Raw genomic sequence first — 20,591 nt, 5'->3', positions numbered from 1 at the left:
AGCAACTTGCTCTTCAGTGACATACTCATCCTCTTCAGAGGAAGAATACTCATCAGAGCTCATGAATGGCAGAAGTAAGTCCAATGGAATCTCTATGGTCTCAGTTTGAGCCTCAGATTCCCATGGTTCCTCATTGGGGAACTCATTGGAGGCCAGTGGACGCCCAGTGAGGCCTTCCTCAGTGGCGTTCACTGCCTCTCCTTCCTCCCAAAATTCGGCCATGTTGATGGCCTTGCACTCTCCTTTTGGATTTTCTTCTGTATTGCTTGGGAGAGTACTAGGAGGGAGTTCAGTAATTTTCTTGCTCAGCTGACCCACTTGTGCCTCCAAATTTCTAATGGAGGATCTTGTTTTAGTCATGAAACTTTGAGTGGTTTTGATCAGATCAGAGACCATGGTTGCTAAGTCAGAGTTATTCTGCTTAGAACTCTCTGTCTATTGCTGAGAAGATGATGGAAAAGGCTTGCTATTGCTAAACCTGTTTCTTCCACCATTATTGTTGTTGAAACCTTGTTGGGGTCTCTGTTGATCCTTCCATGAAAAATTTGGATGATTTCTCCATGAAGGATTATAGGTGTTTCCATAGGGTTCTCCCATGTAATTCACCTCTTCTATTGAAGGGTTCTCAGGATCATAAGCTTCTTCCTCAGATGAAGCCTCCTTAGTACTGCTTGGTGCATTTTGCATTCCAGACATACTTTGAGAAATCATATTGACTTGTTGAGTCAATATTTTATTTTGAGCCAATATGGCATTCAGAGTGTCAATCTCAAGAATTCCTTTCTTCTGACTAGTCCCATTGTTCACAGGATTTCTTTCAGAGGTGTACATGAATTGGTTATTTGCAACCATTTCAATCAGTTCTTGAGCTTCAGTAGGCATCTTCTTCAGATGAAGAGATCCTCCTGCAGAGCTATCCAAAGACATCTTGGATAGTTCAGAGAGACCATCATAGAAAATACCTATGATGCTCCATTCAGAAAGCATATCAGAAGGACACTTTCTGATTAATTGTTTGTATCTTTCCCAAGCTTCATAGAGGGATTCTCCTTCCTTCTGTCTGAAGGTTTGGACTTCCACTCTAAGCTTACTCAATTTTTGAGGTGGAAAGAACTTTGCCAAGAAGGCATTGACTAGCTTTTCCCAAGAGTCCAGGCTTTCTTTAGGTTGAGAGTCCAACCATGTTCTAGCTCTGTCTCTTACAGCAAAAGGGAATAGCATAAGTCTGTAGACCTCAGGGTCAACCCCATTAGTCTTGACAGTGTCACAGATTTGCAAGAACTCAGCTAAGAACTGATGCGGATCTTCCAATGGAAGTCCATGGAACTTGCAATTCTGTTGCATTAGAGAAACTAATTGAGGCTTAAGCTCAAAGTTGTTTGCTCCAATGGCAGGGATAGAGATGCTTCTCCCATAGAAATCGGGAGTAGGTGCAGTAAAGTCACCCAGCACCTTCCTTGCATTGTTGGCATTGTTGTTTTCGGCTGCCATGTGTTCTTCTTCTTTGAAGAATTCGGTCAGGTCCTCTAAAGAGAGTTGTGCTTTGGCTTCTCTTAGCTTTCTCTTCAAGGTCCTTTCAGGTTCAGGATCAGCCTCAACAAGAATGCCTTTGTCTTTGCTCCTGCTCATATGAAAGAGAAGAGAACAAGAAAATGTGGAATCCTCTATGTCACAGTATAGAGATTCCTTGAAGTGTCAGAGGAAAAGAAGAGTAGAAGACAGAGTTAGAAAATTCGAACTTATCAAAGAAGATGGAGTTCGAATTTTGCATTAAGGGATAGTGTTAGTCCATAAATAGAAGGATGTGAGAAGAAGGGAAGCAATTTTCGAAAATTAAGTAAGAAATTTTGAAAACATTTTGAAAAACACTAATTAATTTTCGAAAATGAAAGTGGAAAAGAAATCAAGTGATTTTTGAAAAAGATTATAAAATTAGAAATCAAAAAGATTTGATTGAAAACTATTTTGAAAAACATGTGGTTAAGAAAATATGATTAGTTTTAAAAAGATGTGATTGAGAAGATATGATTTGAAAAACATTTGAAAAGATTTGATTTTGAAAGTTAGAAACTTGACTAACAAGAAAAGATATGATTCAAACATTAAACCTTTCTCAACAGAAAAGGCAACATACTTGAAATGTTGAATCAAATCATTAATTGATAGCAAGTATCTTTGAAAATTGAAAGAAATTGATTTTGAAAAAGATTTGATTGAAAAGATTGATTTTGAAAACACATTATTGAAAAGATATGATTTGAAAAAGATTTGATTTTGAAAAACTTTGAAAACCTGAAAAAAAAATTGCATTGAAAAACAGAATCTTCCCCCTTGCCATCCTGGCGTTAAACGCCCAGAATGGTGCACATTCTGGTGTTTAACGCCCAAAACTATACCTTTTTGGGCGTTAAACGCCCAACCAGGTACCCTGGCTGGCGTTTAAACGCCAGTCTGTCCTTCTTCACTGGGCGTTTTGAACGCCCAGCTTTTTCTGCATAATTCCTCTGCTGTATGTTCTGAATCTTCAATTCTCTGTATCATTGACTTGAGAAGACACAAATTAAAATATTTTTGGATTTTTAATAATAAGAACAAATCAAAATACAACAAGAATTAAATAACAATGCATGCAAGACGCCAAACTTAGCAGTTTGTACACTACTGACACTTACGAAATGAAAATGCATATGAGACACACAAAACACTCAAGTCAATTGAATTCAAAGATCAGAGCACGAAAATTATCAAGAATTGCTTGAAAATTCTTAAGACACATGAATGAATGCATGCAATTGACACCAAACTTAAGATGAGACACTAGACTTAAACAAGAAATTTTTGGATTTTATGATTTTTTTTTTGTGTTTTCGAAAATTAAGTGGAAAAAGATATCAAAATTCTTAATGAGAATCCCAGGAATCATGCAATGTTAGTCTAAAGCTTCAGTCTAAAGGAATTAGACATGGTCAGCCAAGCTTCAGCAGAACATTGCATTCAAGAGCTAAATTGATGAAGATCAATCAGCTTTGGTGATGATAAGAACATCACCTTGAAACACTAGAATTCATTCTTAAGAACTTTGAAGAAAAAATACCTGATCTAAGCAACAAGATGAACCGTCAGTTGTCCAAACTCAACAATCCCCGGCAACGGCGCCAAAAACTTGGTGCACGAAATTGTGATCAATACTTTTCATAACTCAAATAATCCCCGGTAATGAATCCAAAAACTTGGTGTTCAATACCATGGCATAAACACAACTTCGCACAACTAACCAGCAAGTGTACTGGGTCGTCCAAGTAATAAACCTTACGCGAGTAAGGGTCGATCCCACAGAGATTGTTGGTATGAAGCAAGCTATGGTCATCTTGTAAATCTTAGTCAGGCAAACTCAAATGGATATGGTGATGAACGCATAAAAACATAAAGATAAAGATAGAGGTACTTATGTAATTCATTGGTAGGAACTTCAGATAAGCGCATGAAGATGCCTTCCCTTCCGTCTCTCTGCTTTCCTACTGTCTTCATCCAATCCTTCTTACTCCTTTCCATGGCAAGCTTATGCAAGGTTTTCACCGTTGTCAGTGGCTACCTCCCATCCTCTCAGTAAAAATGTTCCTATGCTCTGTCACAGCATGGCTAATCATCTGTCGGTTCTCGGTCAGGTCGGAATAGAATCCAGCGATTCTTTTGTGTCTGTCACTAACGCCCCGCCTGCTAGGAGTTTGAAGCACGTCACAGTCATTCAATCATCGAATCCTACTCAGAATACCACAGACAAGGTTAGACCTTCCGGATTCTCTTGAATGCCGCCATCGGTTCTAGCCTATACCACGAAGACTCTGATCTCACAGAATGGTTGGCTCGGTTGTCAGGCGAGCACTCGGTTGTCAGGCGATCAACCATGCATCGTGCAATCAGGAATCCAAGAGATATTCACCCAATCGAAGGTAGAACGGAGGTGGTTGTCAGTCACACGTTCATAGGTGAGAATGATGATGAGTGTCACGGATCATCACATTCATCAAGTTGAAGAACAAGTGATATCTTAGAACAAGAACAAGCGGAATTGAATGGAAGAACAATAGTAATTGCATTAATACTCGAGGTACAGCAGAGCTCCACACCTTAATCTATGGTGTGTAGAAACTCCACCGTTGAAAATACATAAGAACAAGGTCTAGGCATGGCCATGAGGCCAGCCTCCCAATGATCTAAGATAGCATAACAATGAAGATAGCTACCCCTCGATGTCTCAATACAATAGTAAAAGGTCCTACTTATAGAAAACTAGTAGCCTAAGGTTTACAGAAATGAGTAAATGACATAAAAATCCACTTCCGGGCCCACTTGGTGTGTGCTTGGGCTGAGCAATGAAGCATTTTCGTGCAGAGACCTCTCTTGGAGTTAAACGCCAGCTTTTATGCCAGTTTGGGCGTTTAACTCCCATTTTGGTGCCAGTTCCAGCGTTTAACGCTGGGATTTCTGAGGGTGACTTTGAACGCCGGTTTGGGCCATCAAATCTTGAGCAAAGTATGGACTATCATATATTGCTGGAAAGCCCAGGATGTCTACTTTTTAACGCCGTTGAGAGTGCGCCAATTTGGTTTCGGTAGCTCCAGAAAATCCGCTTTGAGTGCAGGGAGGTCAGAATCCAACAGCATCTGCAGTCCTTTTCAATCTCTGAATCAGATTTTTGCTCAGGTCCCTCAATTTCAGCCAGAAAATACCTGAAATCACAGAAAAACACACAAACTCATAGTAAAGTCCAGAAAAGTGAATTTTAACTAAAAACTAATAAAAATATACTAAAAACTAACTAGATCATACTAAAAACATACTAAAAACAATGCCAAAAAGCGTACAAATTATCCGCTCATCAGACATCTCTAGCTGGAGACTTTAGCAAAGCTGAGTCACAATCTGAAAAGGTTCACCCAGTCATGTGTCTGTGGCATTTATGTATCCGGTGGTAATACTGGAAAACAAAGTGCTTAGGGCCACGGCCAAGACTCATAAAAGTAGCTGTGTTCAAGAATCAACATACTTAACTAGGAGAATTAATAACACTATCTAAACTCTGAGTTCCTATAGATGCCAATCATTCTAAACTTCAAAGGATAAAGTGAGATGCCAAAATTGTTCAGAAGCAAAAAGCTACAAGTCCCGCTCATCTAATTAGAACTAATATTCATTGATATTTTGAGATTTATAGTATATTCTCTTCTTTTTATCCTATTTGATTTTCAGTTGCTTGGGGACAAGCAACAATTTAAGTTTGGTGTTCTGATGAGCGGATAATTTATACACTTTTTGGCATTATTTTTAGGTAGTTTCTAGTAGGATCTAGCTACTTTTAGGGATGTTTTCATTAGTTTTTGTGAAAAATTCACATTTCTAGACTTTACTATGAGTTTGTGTATTTTTCTGTAATTTCAGGTATTTTCTGGCTGAAATTGAGGGACATGAACAAAACTCTGATAAGAAGGCTGACAAAGGACTGCTGATGCTGTTGGATTCTGACCTCCCTGCACTCTAAATGGATTTTCTAGAGCTACAGAACTCCAAATGACGCGCTCTCAATAGCGTTGGAAAGTAGACATCCAGAGCTTTCCATAAATATATAATAGTTCATACTTTATTCGAGCTTAGACGATGCAAACTGGCGTTCAACGCCAGTTTTATGCTGCATTCTGGAGTCAAACGCCAGAAACACGTCATAAACCAGAGTTAAACGCCAAAAATACGTTACAACTTGGTGTTTAACTCCAAGAGAAGCCTCTGCACCTGTAAAGCTCATGCTCAGCCCAAGCACACACCAAGTGGGCCCCCGAAGTGGATTTCTGCATTAATTACTTATTTCTGTAAACCCTAGTAGCTAGTCTAGTATAAATAGAACATTTTACTATTGTATTAGACATCTTGGTTTTCGTCTTTTATCTTAGCATCCATCTTTGGACATTTAGTTCTTAGACTTTGGGGGCTGGCCATTCGGCCATGCCTGAACCTTGATCACTTATGTATTTTCAACGGTGGAGTTTCTACACACCATAGATTAAGGTGTGGAGCTCTGCTGTACCTCGAGTTTTAATGCAAAGTACTACATTTTTCTATTTGGTGGACAAAATTGTGATTCAATTGTTATTCCATTTTGCAAAATTCATTGCTTTTCATTCCCTGGTAATGGCGCCAAAAAACATGATGCCAATACCATAGTTCACAACTTCGTTCAACTTAACCAGCAAGTGTACTGGGTCATCCAAGTAATACCTTACGTGAGTAAGGGTTGATCCCACAGAGATTGTTGGTATGAAGCAAGCTATGGTTACCTTGTAAATCTCAGTTAGGCAGATTAAATAGTTTTGGGTTTCGAAAATTAATAATAAAAAGAAAATAAAAGGGATAGAAATACTTATGTAAATTAATAGTGGGAATTTCAGATAAGTGTATGGAGATGCTGTGCTCCTCTTGAATCTCTACTTTCCTATTGCAGTCATCCAATCCTTCCTACTCCTTTCCATGGCAAGCAGTATGTAGGGCATCACCATTGTCAATGGCTACATCCCATCCTCTCAGTGAAAACGTTCCTATGCTCTGTCACAGCACGGCTAATCATCTGTCGGTTCTCAATCAGGTTGGAATAGAATCCCTTGATTCTTTTGCGCTTGTCATCACGCCCAGCCTTCAGGAGTTTGAAGCTCGTCACAGTCATTCAATCCCAGAATCCTACTTGGAATACCACAGACATGGTTTAGACTTTCCGGATCCTCATGAATGCCGCCATCTATCTAGCTTATACCACGAAGATTCTGTTGGGGAATCTAAGAGATATGCGCCCGGCCTAAGGTAGAACGGAAGTGGTTGTCAGTCACGCGCGTTCATAGGTGAGAATGATGATGAGTGTCACGGATCATCACATTCATCAAAGTTAAGTGTAACGTATATCTTGGAATAAGAATAGAAGAGAATTGAATAGAAAGTAATAATAATTGTATTGAAACTTGAGGTACAGCAGAGCTCCACACCCTTAATCTATGGTGTGCAGAAACTCCACTGTTGAAAATACATAAGTGAAAGGTTCAGGCATGGCCGAATGGCCAGCCCCCATGGTCTAAGGACTAGGCGTCCAGAGATTAAACTGTCAAAGGATGTCTAATACAATAGATAAATGTTCTATTTATAATAAACTAGCTCCTAGGGTTTACATGAGTAAGTAATTGATGCATAAATCCACTTCCGGGGCCCACTCTGTGTATGTTTGGGCTGAACTTGATCTATCCACGAGCTGAGGCTTCTCTTGGAGTTGAACTCCAAGTTATGACGTGTTTTGGGCGTTCAACTCCGGATCATGACGTTTTTCTGGCGTTTAACTCCAGACAGCAGCATGTACTTGGCGTTCAACGCCAAGTTACGTCGTCAATTTCCGAATAAAGTATGGACTATTATATATTGTTGGAAAGCTCTGGATGTCTAATTTCCAACGCCATTAAGAGCACGCCATTTGGAGTTCTGTAGCTCCAGAAAATCCATTTTGAGTGCAGGGAGGTCAGATTCCAACAGCATCAGCAGTCCTTTTGTCAGCCTTTTTCAGAGTTTTGCTCAAGTCCCTCAATTTCAGCCAGAATTTACCTGAAATCACAGAAAAACACACAAACTCATAGTAAAGTCCAGAAATGTGAATTTAACATAAAAACTAATGAAAACATCCCTAAAAGTAGCTTAAACTTACTAAAAACAACCTAAAAACAATGCCAAAAAGCGTATAAATTATCTGCTCATCACAACACCAAACTTAAATTGTTGCTTGTCCCCAAGCAACTGAAAATCAATTAGGATAAAAAGAAGAGAATATACTATAAATTCCAGAATATCAATGAATATTAATTATAATTAGATGAGCGGGACTTGTAGCTTTTTGCTTCTGAACAGTTTTGGCATCTCACTTTTTCCTTTGAAGTTCTGAATGATTGGCTTCTTTAGGAACTTAGAATTTTGGATAGTGTTATTGACTTTCCTAGTTAAGCATGTTGATTCTTGAACACAGCTACTTATGAGTCTTGGCCGTGGCCCTAAGCACTTTGTTTTCCAGTATTACCACCGGATACATAAATGCCACAGACACATAACTGGGTGAACCTTTTCAGATTGTGACTTAGCTTTGCTAGAGTCCCCAGTTAGTGGTGTCCAGAGCTCTTAAGCACACTCTTTTGCTTTGGATCACGACTTTAACCACTCAGTCTCAAGCTTTTCACTTGGACCTTCATGACACAAGCACATGGTTAGGGACAGCTTGATTTAGCCGCTTAGGCCTGGATTTTATTTCCTTGGGCCCTCCTATCCATTGATGCTCAAAGCCTTGGATCCTTTTTACCCTTGCCTTTTGGTTTTAAGGGCTATTGGCTTTTTCTGCTTGCTTTTTCTTTTTCTTTCTATTTTTTTTCGCAAAATTTTTTTTTTGTAAGCTTTCTTTTTCACTGCTTTTTCTTGCTTCAAGAATCAATTTCATGATTTTTCAGATCCTCAATAACATTTCTCTTTGTTCATCATTTTTTCAAGAGCCAACAATTTTAACACTCATAAACAACAATATCAAAAGACATATGCACTGTTCAATCATTCATTCAGAAAACAAAAAGTATTATCACCACATCAATATAATTAAATTAAATTCAAGGATGAATTCGAAATTCATGTACTTCTTGTTCTTTTGAATTAAAACATTTTTCATTTAAGAGAGGTGAAGGATTAATGGATTTTATTCATAGCTTTGAGGCATGGTTACATACTAATGATCATGAAGTAGAGACACAAAATATAGATAAACACAACATTAAAAACCGAAAAGCAGAAAGAAATAAGAACAAGGAATGAATCCACCTGAGTGAGGGTGGCGCCTTCTTGAAGGTCCAATGGTGCTTTTTGAGCTCCTCTATGTCTCTTCCTTGCTTCTGTTGAATGATTACTAGTAATTTTGGTGTTTCTACCCTTAGTTGCTTCCAATATTTGTGTGGAGGATAACTTATCCCCTGAGGTATCTCAGGGATCTCTTGATTTGCAGCCACATGTTCTACCACTGAGCTATGACGGCTTTATATGAGTCTTTCCATCTCCCAAGACTCAGAGGTGGAAGCTTTTGTCTTCCCTTTGAGGTTTCTCTGGCCTTAGGTGCCATTAATGGTAATGGAAAAGCAAAAAAAGCTATGCTTTTACCACACCAAACTTAAAATATTGCTCGCCCTCGAGCAAGAGAAGAAAGAAGAGAGGAAGAAGAAGAAGAAAATGAAGGTGAGTGAGGGGAGATGGATTCGGCTATATGGGTGGGATTGGGTGGGAAAGAGAAGTTGAATTGTACAGGTAGGTGGGGTTTATGGGGAAGAGTGGGTTGATGTGAGTGGTGAATGGGGCAATTGGGAAGAGGAATTGAGGTGATTGGTGAGGAGTGTTGGAAAGTGTGACATGGGGAGTAGGGGAGTGTGATTAGGATTAGGAGAGTGTAATTAGGGAATATGGTAGGTGGGGATCCTGTGGGGTCCACAGATCCTAAGGTGATCCTGTGGGGTCCACAAGATCCTGAGGTGTCAAGGAATTCCATCCCTGCACCAAATAGGCATGTAAAATGCCTTTGTACACCATTCTGGTGTTTAAACGCCCATTGGTGCACGTTCTGGGCGTTCAACGCCCATGTAAAGCATGTTTCTGGCGTTGAACGCCAGTTTCATGCTTGTTACTGGCGTTCAGCGCCAGCTTTTCTTCTTTAGGCACATTCCTGGCGTTCAGCGCCAGAATGTTGCTTGTTTCTGGCGTTCAGCGCCAGAATGGTGCTCTGTTCTGGCGTTGAACGCCGGCCAGATGCATCTTACTGGCGTTGAACGCCAGCCTGTGCGTCCTCCAGGGTGAAAAAATTTTTTTCTTCTGTTTTTGACTCTGTTTTTAATTTTTTTGATTTTTTCGTGACTCCTCATGATCATGTACCTAATAAAACACAAAATAACAATAAAATAAAAATTAGATAATTAAAATTGGGTTGCCTCCCAACAAGCGCTTCTTTAATGTCAATAGCTTGACAGTGGCTCTCATGGAGCCACTAGGTGATCAGGTCAATGTTAGTGTAGTCCCAACACCAAACTTAGAGTTTGTATATGGGGTCTTAACACCAAACTTAGAGTTTGGTTGTGGCCTCACAACACCAAACTTAGAGTTTGACTGTGTGGGCTCTTCTTGACTCTGAACTGAGAGAAGCTCTTCATGCTTACTCTCTTCTGTCACAGAGGGATGGCCATGTGCCTTAAACACAAGGTAGTCCCCATTCAATTGAAGGACTAACTCACCTCTGTTGACATCTATCACAGCTTCTGCTGTGGCTAGAAAAGGTCTTCCAAGGATGATGCAATCATCCTCTTCCTTCCTAATGTCTAGGATTATGAAATCAGCAGGGATGTAAAGGCCTTCAACCTTTACTAACACGTCCTCTACTATTCCATAAGCTTGTCTCAATGACTTATCTGCCAATTCTAATGAGAACAAGGTAGGTTGTACCTCAATGATCCCTAGCTTCTCCATTACAGAGAGTGGCATAAGATTTATCCCTGACCCTAGATCACATAGAGCTTTTTCAAAGCTCATGGTGCCTATGGTACAAGGTATTAGGAACTTGCCAGGATCTTGTTTCTTTTGAGGTAGAGTTTTCTGAATCCAAGTATCTAGTTCACTAATGAGCAAGGGAGGTTCACTTTCCCAAGTCTCATTACCAAACAACTTGGCATTCAGCTTCATGATAGCTCCTAAGTATTGAGCAATTTGCTCTCCATTCACATCTTCATCCTCTTCAGAGGATGAATAATCTTCAGAGCTCATGAATGGCAGAAGGAGATTTAATGGAATCTCTATGGTCTCTATGTGAGCCTCAGATTCCTTTGGATCCTTAATAGGGAACTCCTTCTTGCTTGAGGGACGTCCCAGGAGGTCTTCCTCACTAGGATTTTCGTCCTCCTCCTCCCTTGTGCATTCGGCCACATTGACTAAATCAATGGCCTTGCACTCTCCTTTTGGATTCTCTTCTGTATTACTTTGGGAGAATACTAGGAGGAGTTTCAATGACTTTCTTACTCAGCTGGCCCACTTGTGCCTCCAAATTTCTAATGGAGGATCTTGTTTCATTCATGAAACTGAAAGTGGCCTTTGACAGATCAGAGACTATATTGGCTAAATTAGAAGTGTTTTGTTCAGAATTCTCTGTCTGTTGCTGAGAAGATGATGGATATGACTTGCCATTGCTCAGCCTATTGCGTCCACCATTGTTAAAGCCTTGTTGAGGCTTTTGTTGATCCTTCCAGGAGAAATTTGGATGATTTCTCCATGATGGGTTATAGGTGTTCCCATATGGTTCACCCATGTAATTAACCTCTGCCATAGCAGGGTTCTCAGGATCATAAGCTTCTTCAGAAGCTGCCTCTCTAGTACTGTTGGATGCATGTTGCAACCCATTCAGATTTTGAGAGATCATGTTGACCTGTTGAGTCAACACTTTGTTCTGAGCCAATATGGCATTCAGAGCATCAATTTCAAGAACTCCTTTCTTCTGAGGTATCCCATTATTCACGGAATTCCTCTCAGAGGTATACATGAACTGGTTGTTTGCAACCATGTCAATGAGTTCTTGAGCCTCTTCAGGCGTTTTCTTCAGGTGAATAGATCCACCTGCAGAATGGTCCAATGACATTTTCGAAAATTCAGAGAGACCATAATAGAATATATCTAATAGGGTCCATTCTGAAAACATGTTAGATGGACATCTTTTGGTCAACTGCTTGTATCTTTCCCAAGCTTCATAGAGGGATTCACCGTCTTTTTGTTTGAAGGTTTGAACATCCACTCTCAGCTTGCTCAGCTTTTGAGGAGGAAAGAATTTATCCAGGAAAGCAGTGACCAGCTTATCCCAGGAGTCCAGGCTATCCTTAGGTTGTGAATCCAACCATATTCTAGCTTTGTCTCTTACAGCAAAAGGGAAAAGCATGAGTCTGTAGACTTCAGGATCAACTCCATTCGTCTTTACAGTCTCACAGATCTGCAAGAACTCAATTAAAAACTGATAAGGATCTTCAGATGGAAGTCCATAAAACTTGCAGTTTTGTTGCATCAAGGCAACTAGCTGAGGTTTCAGCTCAAAGTTATTGGCTCCAATGGCAGGAATGGAGATGCTTCTTCCATCAAATTTGGACGTTGGATTTGTGAAGTCACCAAGCATTCTCCTTGCATTATTATTATTATTTTCGGTTGCCATCTCCTTCTCTTGTTCGAAAATTTCTGAAAGGTTATTTCTGGATTGTTGTAATTTAGCTTCTCTTAGTTTTCTCTTCAGAGTCCTTTCAGGTTCTGGATCAATTTCAACAAGAGTGCCTTTTTCCCTGTTCCTGCTCATATGAAAGAGAAGAAAACAAGAAAAGAAAGAGGAATCATCTATGTCACAGTATAGAGATTCCTTTATGATAGTAGAAGGAGAAAGGGGTAGAAGAATCCAAATACAAGGGATATAAGAAGTTCGGATTCTTAGATGAAGAGAGGTGAAGAGAAGTGTTAGTAAATAAATAATTAAATAGAAGAAGAAAAGAGAGGGAAATTTCGAAAATAGTTTTGAAAAAGTGATTAGTGATTTTCGAAAATTAAAGATAATATATAATTAAAGTTAAAATTTAAAACAATTAAAAAGAATTTTTGAAAAAGAGATGAGATATTTTCGAAAATTAGAGAGGGAAAAGTAGTTAGGTGGTTTTGAAAAAGATAAGAAACAAACAAAAAGTTAGTTAGTTGATTGAAAAAGATATTAAAATCAAATTTGAAAAGATAAGAAGATAAGAAGTTAGATAAGATATTTTGAAATCAAATTTTGAAAAAGATAAGATAAAAAGATAAGATTTTTAAGAAAAAGATATTTTGAAAAAGATTTAATTTTTAAAATTACTTAACTAACAAGAAACTACAAGATAAGATTCTAGAACTTAAAGATTGAACCTTTCTTAACAAGAAAGTAACAAACTTCAAATTTTTGAATCAATCACATTACTTGTTAGCTAATTTTTCGAAAATTTGATATAAAGATAAGAAAAATATTTTTGAAAATATTTTGAAAAATAATTTTGAAATTTTCGAAAATGATAAAAAAATGAAAAAGATATGATTTTTGAAAAAGATTTTAAAAAGATAAGATTTTTAAAATTGAAATTTTGACTTGACTTGTAAGAAACAACTAATTTTAAAAATTTTTGACCAAGTCAACCCAAAATTTCGAAATTTTGGAGGGAAATAAGGAAAAGATATTTTTTTGATTTTTGAATGATGAGAGAGAAAAACATAAAAATGACCCAAAACATAAAAATTTTGGATCAAAACCAATGATGCATGCAAGAACATTATGAATGTCAAGATGAACACCAAGAACACTTTGAAGATCATGATGAACATCAAGAACATATTTTTGAAAAATTTTGATGCAAAGAAAACATGCAAGACACCAAACTTAGAAATCTTTAATGCATGGACTCTTACAAACGAAAAATGCATATGAAAAACAACAAACAACACAAAACAAGAAAACATCAAGATCAAACAAGAAGAATTGTCAAGAACAACTTGAAGATCATGAAGAACACCATGAATGCATGGAATTTTCGAAAAATGTAAGAAAAAATTTTAAAGCATGCAATTGACACCAAACTTAAAAATTGACTCAAGACTCAAACAAGAACACAAAATATTTTTGGTTTTTATGATTTTATGAATTTTTTTGTATTTTTATTAATTTTTTTGAAAAACATTGTTAGAAAAACGAAAAAGAAAAAAATTTTGAAAAAGATTTTTGAAAAGAAAATTACCTAATCTGAGCAATAAGAAGAACCGTCAGTTGTCCATACTCGAACAATCCCCGGCAACGGCGCCAAAAACTTGGTGGACAAAATTGTGATTCAATTGTTATTCCATTTTGCAAAATTCATTGCTTTTCATTCCCTGGTAATGGCGCCAAAAAACATGATGCCAATACCATAGTTCACAACTTCGTTCAACTTAACCAGCAAGTGTACTGGGTCATCCAAGTAATACCTTACGTGAGTAAGGGTCGATCCCACAGAGATTGTTGGTATGAAGCAAGCTATGGTTACCTTGTAAATCTCAGTTAGGCAGATTAAATAGTTTTGGGTTTCGAAAATTAATAATAAAAAGAAAATAAAAGGGATAGAAATACTTATGTAAATTAATAGTGGAAATTTCAGATAAGTGTATGGAGATGTTGTGCTCCTCTTGAATCTCTACTTTCCTATTGCAGTCATCCAATCCTTCCTACTCCTTTCCATGGCAAGCAGTATGTAGGGCATCACCGTTGTCAATGGCTACATCCAATCCTCTCAGTGAAAACGTTCCTATGCTCTGTCACAGCATGGCTAATCATCTGTCGGTTCTCAATTAGGTTGGAATAGAATCCCTTGATTCTTTTGCGCTTGTCATCACGCCCAGCCTTCAGGAGTTTGAAGCTCGTCACAGTCATTCAATCCCAGAATCCTACTCGGAATACCACAGACAAGGTTTAGACTTTCCGGATCCTCATGAATGCCGCCATCTATCTAGCTTATACCACGAAGATTCTGTTGGGGAATCTAAGAGATATGCGCCCGGCCTAAGGTAGAACGGAAGTGGTTGTCAGTCACGCGCGTTCATAGGTGAGAATGATGATGAGTGTCACGGATCATCACATTCATCAAAGTTAAGTGTAACGTATATCTTGGAATAAGAATAGAAGAGAATTGAATAGAAAGTAATAATAATTGTATTGAAACTTGAGGTACAGCAGAGCTCCACACCCTTAATCTATGGTGTGCAGAAACTCCACTGTTGAAAGTACATAAGTGAAAGGTTCAGGCATGGCCGAATGGCCAGCCCCCATGGTCTAAGGACTAGGCGTCCAGAGATTAAACTGTCAAAGGATGTCTGATACAATAGATAAATGTTCTATTTATAATAAACTAGCTCCTAGGGTTTACATGAGTAAGTAATTGATGCATAAATCCACTTCCGGGGCCCACTTGGTGTATGTTTGGGCTGAGCTTGATCTATCCATGAGCTGAGGCTTCTCTTGGAGTTGAACTCCAAGTTATGACGTGTTTTGGGCGTTCAACTCCGGATCATGACGTTTTTCTGGCGTTTAACTCCAGACAGCAGCATGTACTTGGCGTTCAACGCCAAGTTACGTCGTCAATTTCCGAATAAAGTATGGACTATTATATATTGCTGGAAAGCTCTGGATGTATACTTTCCAACACCATTAAGAGCGCGCTATTTGGAGTTCTGTAGCTCCAGAAAATCCATTTCGAGTGCAGGGAGGTCAGATTCCAACAGCATCAGCAGTCCTTTTGTCAGCCTTTTTCAGAGTTTTGCTCAAGTCCCTCAATTTTAGCCAGAATTTACCTGAAATCACAGAAAAACACACAAACTCATAGTAAAGTCCAGAAATGTGAATTTAACATAAAAACTAATGAAAACATCCCTAAAAGTAGCTTAAACTTACTAAAAACAACCTAAAAACAATGCCAAAAAGGGTATAAATTATCCGCTCATCACTATTCAATTCGGCTTATTCTTACTCTAAGATATTCGTTGCACTTCAACATGATGAATGTGATGATCCGTGACACTCATCATCATTCTCACTTATGAACGCATGATTAACAACCACTTCTGTTCTACCTTAGAACAAGCGAGTATCTCTTGGATTCTCTAACCAGAATCTTTGTGGTATAAGCTAGAACCCTTTGGCGGTCACTCTTGAGGATCCGGAAAGTCTAAACCTTGTCTGTGGTATTCCGAGTAGGATTCAGGGATTGAATGGCTGTGACGAGCTTCAAACTCGTGATTGTTGGGCGTGATGACAAACGCAAAAGAATCAATGGATTCTATTCCGACATGATCGAGAACCGACAGATGATTAGCCGTGCTGTGATAGAGCATTTGGACCATTTTCACTGAGAAGATGGGATATAGCCATTGACAACGGTGATGCCCTACATATAGCTTGCCATGGACAGGAGTGAGAAGGATTGGATGAAAGTAGTAGGAAAGCAGAGATTCAGAAGGGACAAGCATCTCCATACACTTATCTGAAATTCTCACCAATGATTTACACAAGTATTTCTATCCTTATTTTATGCTTTATTCATTATTACTTTTGAAAACTACATAACCATTTATTATCCGCCTAACTGAGATTTACAAGATGACCATAGCTTGCTTCATACCAACAATCTCCGTGGGATCAACCCTTACTCACGTAAGGTTTATTACTTGGACGACCCAGTGCACTTGCTGGTTAGTTGTGCGGAGTTGTGACAAAGTGTGATTCACGTTTGAGAGCACCAAGTCATTGGAGCCATTGTTGATGATCACAATTTCGTACACCATATACTCCATGGGAGTACTAACTGGTTTGGCATCACTCAAGCCATAGTCCTTCAATAAATCAGTGACATATTTTCTTTGACAAACAGAGATACCTTTGTTGCTCCTAGCTATTTCCAAGCCTAAGAAATATTTGAGATCACCTATGTCCTTGATGCTGAATGCTTTGTCTAGAGCCATCTTTGTTTTCCTTATTTCATCTTCGTCATCCCCTGTTAGTATTAAATCATCCACATAAACCAAAACAGCAGTAAACGACTTGGCAGATTGTTTAGTAAAGAGAGAGTAATCATTGATGGATTGTTTGTACCCCAAACTAACTAACATTGAAGTCAGTTTCACGTTCCATTGCTTGCTAGCTTGTTTTAGGCCATAGAGAGTCTTTTTGAGTTTGCAGACTAGGTCTGGTTTTGGTAGATGAAGGCCTTTAGGGGATCTCATATAGACTTCCTCATCCAGATCGCCATGTAAAAATGCCGTATTGACATCGAGTTGTTGCAAATGCCAATCCTTAGCTGCTGAAATTGCCAAGAGAGTCCGAATGGTTGCCATCTTCGCAACGGGACTGTATGTGTCAAAAAAAATCAAAACCAGGAGTTTGGGTGTAACCTTTTGCAACCAACCGGGCCTTGTGGCGTTCAACAGATCCATCAGGCCTTAATTTCAGTTTAAAAACCCATTTATTACCAGTTGTAGACTTGCCATGAGGAAGAGGGGTGAGGTCCATGTTTGGTTTGACTTTAGAGCATTTAATTCTACATTAATGGCCTCTTTCCCGCATCTTTGAGTTACAGCTTCCTCATAAGATGAAGGTTCAGATGCATTTGAAACAGCCAATGACAGTGCCTTGTGAGTGGATGAGAGTTTATGGTATGATATGCAATGTGAAAGAGGATACAAGGATGACAATGATTGTGCAATATAAAGTTTAGAGGTTTGCATACACTAAAAATTAGCTAGGTGGCGTGGTGGTTTGTGGATCCTTGAGGACCTTCTGAGTGGAGTTAATGTAGGAGTTTGTGAGAGAGCCTCCGTGTGAGTCCTCAGTGGTGTGTGAGTGATCTGATGATGTAAATTTTGTGAAATAAGAGGCAACTTTGATGAAATATTGGGTGAATTGTGGTCATCGTGATGTTGTGGTGTGGCATCATAAGCCTCAGTGTATAGAAATGGGTCAACGGGCTTAGCACATATTGTGTGAGATACAGGAGGTGTGGGAAGCCCTGCCTCAGTGAAGGGCAGACTCGACTCAAAAAACACGACGTCTCTTGACACAAATAATTATTTGCTTTGTATATCTAAAATAATGTAACCTTTGGTCCCTTCCTTATATCCCAAAAAAACACACTTTCTGGCCTGTTTATCAAGTTTCATCGTACTAGCTACAAGTGTTGAAATATAAGTGAGACAACCAAAAACTTTTAAATGTTTGAAATCTGGTTTGATGTTAAAAATCATTTCAAAAGGTGGTTTATTTTCTAAAATGGAACTTGGCAATCTATTGATCAAATGGATAGCATGGGTGACGGCAAAGTCCCAATAGCAATTAGGGACAGTAGAGTGGAATAAAATGGATCGAGCTACCTGCAGTATATGCTGGTGCTTGCGTTCTACTATTCCATTCTGTTGTGGAGTTGCCACGCATGACCTTTGATGCAATATGCCTTTGGCTGCATAAAAGTCATGCATTAAGAACTCCTTGCCGTTGTCAGACCAAATGCACTTTATAGTCTTGTGAAATTGATTTTCAATGAGGGTTACAAAGTTTTTAATCAGCCTTTCTGTCTCAGATTTTAATTTCATAAAAAATATCCAAGTGTATCTGCTGTAGTCATCTACTATAGTGAGAAAATACTTGTTACAATCAGTAGAAAGAATATTCAAAAGACCCCAGATATCAATGTGTATAATGTCAAACATTGCATTAGATTTGCGATGACTAGTAGAAAAGGAAAGTCTCTTTTGTTTGGCAAATTTACAAGAATCACACGGCTTTGCAGCCACAATTTTATTAAAGTTTGAACTAGAAATTGAAGGAAACAAATCATGTAAGAGTTACAATTTATTGAAAGGAACATGGCCCAATCTAAGGTGCCACAGTTCAATGTTGTGCATCGTGGTGTCATGTGAGCTGCATTCAAGTGTATTATGTATGGTGGTGCTGGTGTTCAGTGTATACAAGCCATTAGAATAATCAGCTGCTCCAATCATCTTCCATGTTGGAAGATCCTGTATCTCACAACCAAATTTGTTAAAAACAAATTGGCAGTCAAGTGATGCAATGAGTTGTGAAACAGAAATTAAATTGTATGCAAAAGATGGAATGTATAAGACATTTGTAAGGTATAAAGATTTTGAGAAAATGACACGACCCGCAATAGATGCAATGATGATTTGGTTGTTGGTAATCTAACTTTTACTGGTTTGATTTTATGGTACGAATCAAATGCATCTAACTTATATGTCACATGTATGGTGGCTCCAGTGTCGATGACCCAGGAGTCATTGTGTTGTGAACAAATGGACATGACAGCATAGTGATGCTCATCAGGAGTGGTGTCATTGGCTGGAGCAACTTGATTCATATTATGATTGATCTTGGCTCCATGATGCTGCAAGAGGGCGAGTAGTGCATCTTTTTTCTCTGAAGTAAACTTCGCATGCGAAGATTCCCCCTGATTCTCATACAAGCTAATTGGTTCACCGCAATCATCATCCTCAGCAGTGAGATTATTGATTTGGTTCTGCTTCTTAAGATGTGGAGGTATTCCATACTTGTGGTAGCAAGTGTCGATGAGATGTCCAGTTTTACCACAGTAGGCACAGAGCTTAGAACTTCCTCTGCCACCTGGACCACGGCCTCGACCTCCTCTCCCATGTCCTCTGCCTCGAGACTGAAAAATGTTAGATGAAGCGGTGCTCAACAAAGGGCTCGGCTTAGCAATGTCAGTGCCCAAGAGTTTTCGTTCCTGTTGCAGCATCATTGAATAGGTAGAATCAATGGAGGGAAGAGGGTTCATGAGCATAATGTTTGATCGAGCACTTCCAAATTGTTTATTGAGGCCTCTCAAGAATCGCACCACAAAAGTATTCTTTCGATAATTGCTAACCGTGTCAAAAACACAGGTGCATTTCAGTGTGCAGTTGCACTGTGGGAGGGGTATGAAAGTTTCCAAATCTTCCCAAATTCCTTTGAGTTTGGTGAAATAATGAGTGACAGACAGATCACCTTGCTTGATTGAGAACAACTTCTCTTGGAGCTCAGCAATCTTGAAGACATCCCCTTGATAAAATCGATTTTTGACTTTTTGCCATAGATCTTTGGCTATATTATTACCCATTATGCTAGAGAAAAATGAATCCAGGAGACGACGAAAGTATTGCAACGATCCCAAGCCTCAAACAATGGGTCATCTACGGTGGCTTCGGGAGAGTACCATCAATAAAGGCCAATTTGTTCTTTGATTTAAGCGCTAACAGCATATAGTGTGACTAGTTGTGATGATTCTGATGATCAAGAACCCTAGAAATCAAACGGTTACTTGTTCTGTCCGCTGGATGCAAATAATAGGGACTAGCCAAATCAAGATGAGGGCTCATAGTTGATTTCGTCGATGCGGATTGCATACTAGTGATTTGCATTACAATTTGGGCCAAAAGTTGGATATTGATGCTTCCAAGATTCGGGGTGTGGTTGGAATCCATTGGAGTAGGAATTGAAATTTTTGATCAATGAATCTAGTAAATGACCGATTCAGAATCTTCTTCCCTTAATCCCGTTGATCGGAGTTCTTACCACACCAAAATTGCAAGATCGTGAAGTGAGAAACTCTCATCAAACTCTATAGTGTAGGTTTAAGGAAAGAGAAGAAATCAAGAAATGGGAATACAAGGGGACTACAAAGGGAGTACATAGAAAAAATGAAGGATTCAATTCATGGAACGCTCACCGCACCATGTTGAAACTGCTGTGTTCTGCGTCCATGACTGAATCAATTGTTGATTAGAAGAAGAAGGAGTTTCTAGAAGGTGAGAGAGACGGTTCGAGAGAGAAGATCGAGGGCAAAAAGCACCTTCAGCATTTTTCATTTTACTTTTTATTAGCTATTACAAATCCAGCTGTCACATATATATACATACATGTAAGTGAG

At 38.8% G+C, this 20,591-nt stretch overlaps 1 non-coding gene across 1 annotated transcript; it reads left to right on the top strand.

The window, feature by feature from the left end:
- Window positions 1-981: 981 nt before the first annotated feature.
- LOC112804811 (small nucleolar RNA R71) lies at window positions 982-1,089 on the top strand. The gene has a single exon (XR_003203430.1). It is a non-coding gene; the product is annotated as a small nucleolar RNA R71 (small nucleolar RNA).
- Window positions 1,090-20,591: the final 19,502 nt, after the last annotated feature.

The sequence above is a fragment of the Arachis hypogaea genome, chromosome 5 (assembly GCF_003086295.3).
Source record: "Arachis hypogaea cultivar Tifrunner chromosome 5, arahy.Tifrunner.gnm2.J5K5, whole genome shotgun sequence".
Taxonomy (NCBI): Eukaryota; Viridiplantae; Streptophyta; class Magnoliopsida; order Fabales; family Fabaceae; genus Arachis; species Arachis hypogaea.
The sequence above is the reverse complement of the archived record's forward strand: the minus strand, read 5'-3'. Positions and strand labels throughout refer to the sequence as shown.